At 40.2% G+C, this 6,000-nt stretch overlaps 1 pseudogene; it reads left to right on the top strand.

The window, feature by feature from the left end:
- Nucleotides 1–1,335: 1,335 nt before the first annotated feature.
- Nucleotides 1,336–6,000, top strand: part of LOC114209038 (vomeronasal type-2 receptor 1-like) — a 28,461-nt pseudogene continuing 23,796 nt past the window's right edge.

Below are 6,000 nucleotides of genomic sequence, written 5' to 3'. Positions count from 1 at the left end.
GAAGAAGCAGCAGCAGCAGCAAAAGCTGAAGAAGCAGCAGCAAAAGCTGAAGAAGCAGAAGAAGAAGCAGCAGCAGAAGCAGAAGAAGAAGCAGCAGCAGCAGAAGCAGCAGAAGCAGCAGCAGCAGCAGAAGCAGAAGAAGCAGCAGCAGCAGAAGAAGCAGCAGCAGCAGCAGCAAAAGCTGAAGAAGCAGAAGAAGCAGCAGCAGCAGCAAAAGCTGAAGAAGCAGAAGAAGCAGCAGCAGAAGCAGCAACAGCAGAAGCAGAAGAAGCAGAAGAAGCAGAAGAAGCAGCAGCAGCAGAAGCAGAAGAAGCAGAAGAAGCAGCAGCAGCAGCAAAAGCTGAAGAAGCAGAAGCAGCAGCAGCAGCAGCAGCAAAAGCTGAAGAAGCAGAAGAAGCAGCTGCAGAAGCAGCAACAGCAGAAGCAGAAGAAGCAAAAGCAGAAGAAGCAGAAGAAGCAGCAGCAGAAGCAGAAGAAGAAGCAGAAGAGGAGGAGGAGGAGGAGGAGGAGGAGGAGGAGGAGGAGGAGGAGGAGGAGATTATTTCTAAGTCTGTTCAATGCACCAGTGACAAAGTCAGCAAAGGGAGCTGAGGGTAGCACTTCATCTTGAAGAGGAGGTGAAAGAAAATGATGTATGTGAAAAATGTTCCTTGAACTCTTAGGAGCTTTACAAAATGATTCTAGGGTAGCTTATGATGATCCCAGTCACGGAGGAGGACGTGAGGCACAGAAGTTAGGTGACTTTCCCACCATCACACTAATGCAAGTGGTGGAATACAGATTCAAAATGATGTTTTCCAAATACCCCATGGTTTTCCACTTGACTTTTTCTATACCCCGAAGTAAAGAGGTTGGCCCGATGTTATCTTTTTTCAATACTTTGTGATGAAGTAGAATGCCCCTCCTCACCTTTGGGGCAGGAGTGCCTCCCACAAGGGAGGCTGACGTGAGAATGAATGAGGCTGACATATAATAAAAAATATATATAATATATAATATAAAAATATTATAAAAATATATAATAAAAAGAAAGGAACATTTCTACAAAATGAAATGACTCTTTTAAACTCAGAGCCCACTATTTTGTTATTTATATATTATTGTGAAGCATAAAAAAGATTTTTATGAGGCTCTTTTCAAAAGGATTACTCAGCTTCTAGTCCAGATTCATAAATTGCAGGTGAGTGTGAGGCTCTGTGATTGAGGCATGACAATTATGCAGCAGGTCATGGCAAGCCAACTCCACTGGGAGGTAGCGTGCACACACTCACCGTAACACTCTATCGGGGTGCCTTGATAACACTTGGTCGTTTTTCCTGAACTTACCTTATTAAGATGGCTTGCGGAAAGAAATGCTTGGTTCTAGGATTTCTTGCTTTTCTATGGGCTGAATTTGGCATTGAAGGCAAAGAAGTGAAAGAACACACCTGAAATTTGCTGGGCCAGTTTGATCTGAACAGGTATGTAGATGCCAAAAATCACTCACTTGTTATTGGAGGACTGTTTCCTATTCACTACAGGACCATCCCAGCAAATGAGTCTGTTTTGGAGCCAGTATCTGCAAAATGCGAAGGGTAAGCTGCTCTTCTTGTCTTCTTTTTACATCAGGCCCAAGTGGTGGGGATGAAGGAGTATGGGGTGTGGGAGTCAGAGTCTGGAACTGGGGCCATGACACTGACTCTGACACTATTTATTTGATGTAGGAAAGGTATTTTCTGTTTCTGAGCCTCCGTTTCTCCAAGGCAGACACTCTAGGATTGCTTAGAAGTGAGAAAAGCTTGGTCTCAGGTGGGTCCTTTCCCACTTTTGTACCTCAGAAAGAAAAAAGACAGTTTTGGTACAATAGAGCACAGTGCCCTTCAGACGGTGGTCTCTGGACCAGCAGCATCAGCAGCACCTAAAACTTGTTTAAAATGTGGAATCTCAGGCTGCCTCCCACATCTGCTGAACCAGAATCAGCATTTTGATAAGACCTCCCTGTAATTCACGTGCACATTAAAGTTTGAGAAGCACCAATGTAGAATTATGCAATGCTGCAGCTTTATTGTGAATTGTTAATTACACTAAGCTCTCAAGTGAAAATACACGGTGTGGGGATGCCCATTTATTTCTGAGCTAATATTCATAGTAAGATTCCTTCCCCTGGAAGGTTTCTGCCCTTCTCATGCTAGAATTGTCACGTGAGGACATAGGATCCATGACTGATAATCTGAATTTACTAACAACGCATTTTAAGAAAGGTAAACAAGGCTTAGATTTGTGTGTGTGAGCATGGTCCTGGGCGCACACACACGCACACTTTAGCTATGAAAAGAATACCAGAAATTAAAACAAAGGAAAACAACTATCCACTACTTTACTACCATAACAAAGCAGCTCTTTTCCCTTTATTTTCTCAGCCCTGTATATAAGTGCAACCATATTTTTTGCATAGCTGTGAACACAGTATGGACACAATTTTATATTGGGCATTTTACATTATATAGTAAGCATTTCTATGATGCTGCATGGTAATTATGATTATAAATGCATGCTGTGAGGGGCGCCTGGGTGGCTCTGTCGTTGGGTGTCTGCCTTCAGCTCAGGTCATGATCCCAGGGTCCTGGGATCGAGCCCCACATCGGGCTCCCTGCTCCACGGGAAGCCTGCTTCTCCCTCTCCCACCCCTCGTCTTGTGTTCCCTCTCTTGCTGTCTCTCTCTCTGTCAAATAAATAAATAAAATCTTAAAAAAAAAGTATGCTGTGAATTTTAGCGACTTCTTTTTTTTAAAAAAAGATTTATTTATTTATTTGAGAGTGAGAGATAGAGAGAGAGCACATAGAAGGCGAGGGAGAAGCCAACTTCCCGCCAAGCAGAGACCCCTACCTGGGGCTCCATCCCAGGACCCCGAGATCATGACCTCAGCGAAAGGCAGATGTTTAACTTACTGAGCTACCCAGGTGCTCCTTAGCAACTTATTATACAATTAAATCTTTACTGATCACAACTCTTTTCCTTTGATCTTATTTCATGCCACATATTTGAAATATCATTAGAGGGATGGATAAACAGTAATGTTGTTGGCAAAATGAAAGGATTCCAATCAATCTCACTGACCTCTTTCCTGGACCTCCTAATTCTTTTCCATTCTTACAGGGAAGCAAAAGAAAGAGAGATGAGAAGGGCTTTTGCTCACAGCTACACTGTTCTAGAGTCAGTTCATTATTTATCACAGAAGTTTACACATTCAGTCTCTAAAATATAGAATGAACACTAGAGTTTATCATAGCACACTTAAATTTTGTAAATACACTTAATTTGTTCCTCACCTTTCATCAGAATTTCTGAAGGTTATCTTCCTATCAAGGCTAACCAGAAAAAAGCCAACAGATAAGTTTTTAATAAAAATCTGCCCCTTTCATTAAAAGAAATGATTTCCACTGTGGTTGAAATCTTGGCATTCTTTTCATAGCTAAAATTTGTGTGTGGGGGGGGCATGCGCATGCATGCATGTGCATGGGAAGTAAGTATTTAAAAAATTATTCACTGTGTCAGGGATATTTTGATTTTCCTACCTAGTCCACCTGTTCTTATTTAATTTGCAGAGTAGTCTGATAGTTGCTTTACACGTTCTGTCCAGCAATTTTAATTGTAATCAGTGGGAGAGATAAGGTGTGTATTTATTCCATCTTAACTTTAATATGAACCCCGAGGAGTCTTTGAAAGGATTTCTTCAGCATCTTCTGACTTTCAGTGCTGTTCTGATTCGTGATGTTGTGTGTGAAGCTTGTTTCATGGAGTCTAGGGCATCTAAAAAGCCAGTTCCTTGTTCTCAATGTGGCTCCGGAATGCAAGGTATCATGGTGGGTGTTCCACTTGTCTCGGAACCTTGTTTGCCTGAAACCCAAATTGTTCATGTTTATGCTATTCCAGGCTAAAACTTGCCCCAGCACCTTAATTCACCTTGAATATATCTATACATTTTGGATATTAATATTCCATTTTAAAAATTGGTATATGGTCTTCAAATTATAATTCATTTTCACCCATCCTGTCAGCAAGTTTCCTCCCATATCCATCCCAATGTTCTCCAAGACCCTCAGTACTCCTCCCTGTGATGCAACTTTCCCTCCCGTTTGGAGCGTCCCATTGGGACTGGCCTAGCTTAGGATGTGCTCAGGGGCCAAACTGGTTCTAATCTGGTAGTACTTTCATTTTGGCGCCATTAACCTAGCTAGACCTGATCTAGAAATTCAAGTTGGGTTTGGAGAAGTCTTGTTCTCCAACATTAACAAGATACTAGTTTTGCTTGGCCATCAGCTAAATTGTACAGAAGAGGAAGATTTTCTATTATTCTGAAAATGTTGTTCAGAGAAGAGAAAGGCAGTGAAATGGAAAGAGAAAGAGTATTTTAATTATTGTTTTCGTTGATCTAAATGAAGTTAGGATTTAGAGAAATTTTCTGGGGGAAAAAAGGTATACATTGTATAACAGTACTGTGAATATCATAATGGAAATCAGAGAATGAAAGAAAAATTGTCCTGAATCGCACCCTTCCAGTAATTATCCTGTGCTCATGAAAAAAACTTCCCTGTTGGGGGCGCCTGGATGGTGCAGTACATGGAGTGTTGGACTCTTGATTTCTGCTCAGGTCATGATCTCAGAGTCATGAGATTGAGTCCTACCTGAGGGCTCTGCGCTCAGCACGGAATATTTAAGATTCTCACTGCCTCTCCCTCTGTCCCTCCCCCCACCCAAAGTAAAGAAATAAATCTTTAAAAAATAAAAATAAATAAGAATAAAAATCTTCCTATTGATACTTATCCAAATGTTCATATAGTTTATATGTAGTTTTCATTATAGTATAGAAATAACATTGCATATGGCTTGTTTCACTTCTTATTATATGCATGCTGCTGTATAATCTCTCTAATTATAGTTTTTTGATGATGGAAAATGTTCCCATCAAGTCAATATACCATAATTTATTATCACTGAGCATGTGAGTTCTTGCCAGTTTTTCAATATTATAGATAATTCTGTAACAAACAGTTTGGGGGTATACAGAGCTTTTTCCTTTGGGAAGAACAGTTTGTTCAGATAAATTCTCAGGGGTAGGATTATTGATTCAAAGCTGGGGAACGTTTTTCTTGCTCTTGAAATATATTGCTATATTACCTTAAAAAAGATATTGCTGTATTTATTTCAAAACCATATATGCCTATTTATATTGCCCCCCGAGTAAATTTGGAAACAAGCTATCTTAGGATGATGAAGCCCTTCCCGTTCTGGCATCTTCTGGTTCTCCAGTCTCCATTTCCCTGTGCCACACCCACTCCAACTTTATCCTCCCAAAGTACTGATCTGTCCATTCCTAGAATGTTTCATGTTCTCTTTTTGAGAATGTGCCTTCACATACACTGTCCCCTTTGTCTGCAGCTTTCATCCCTGTTTTTATGTCATCCTTCAAGCCTCAGCTTGGCTGTTCTGTCCTCCAGGGTGTGGTCCATCCTTTTTATTTCATGGCCCCTACTTTCATCCCTATCACTCTTTTTATGATTTGATTCACTTCACCTGTGTAATACAGTGCCTATCTTGTTCTGTGTTGTACTTATAATGTCTAGCTCTAGTAGAACTCAGTTAACTATTTATTAAATAAACAACAAAGCTAAACTAAAAAAAAATAAAACAAAGAAACATGGAGGAGAAATCTAATCTGCTGGCAGGGCTATTTGCTATTAAACGTTTAATAAAAACCATTTATTGAGTAGAAGATACAGAGTTAGATACTATAGCTACAGAAAATATTAAGACAAAAATTCTTGAGATCCTTGCTTTTATTTTATTTTTTTTATTAAAAAAATTTTTTTAAAGTAGGCTCCACACCCAACATGGAGCATAATGTGGGGCTTGAACTCACGACCCTAAGATCGAGACCTGAGCTGAGCTCAAGAGTCAGATGCTTAACTGACTGAGCCATCCTTGCTTTTACATAGATTAAAGCTTAGTTAAAACTGGGA

The sequence above is a fragment of the Eumetopias jubatus genome, unplaced genomic scaffold (genome assembly GCF_037043125.1).
Source record: "Eumetopias jubatus isolate StellerSeaLion01/CBP00866 unplaced genomic scaffold, mEumJub1_p1.0 scaffold_1, whole genome shotgun sequence".
Classification (NCBI taxonomy): domain Eukaryota; kingdom Metazoa; phylum Chordata; class Mammalia; order Carnivora; family Otariidae; genus Eumetopias; species Eumetopias jubatus.
Note: the sequence above shows the minus strand (reverse complement) of the source record. Positions and strands in the feature narration are given on the sequence as shown.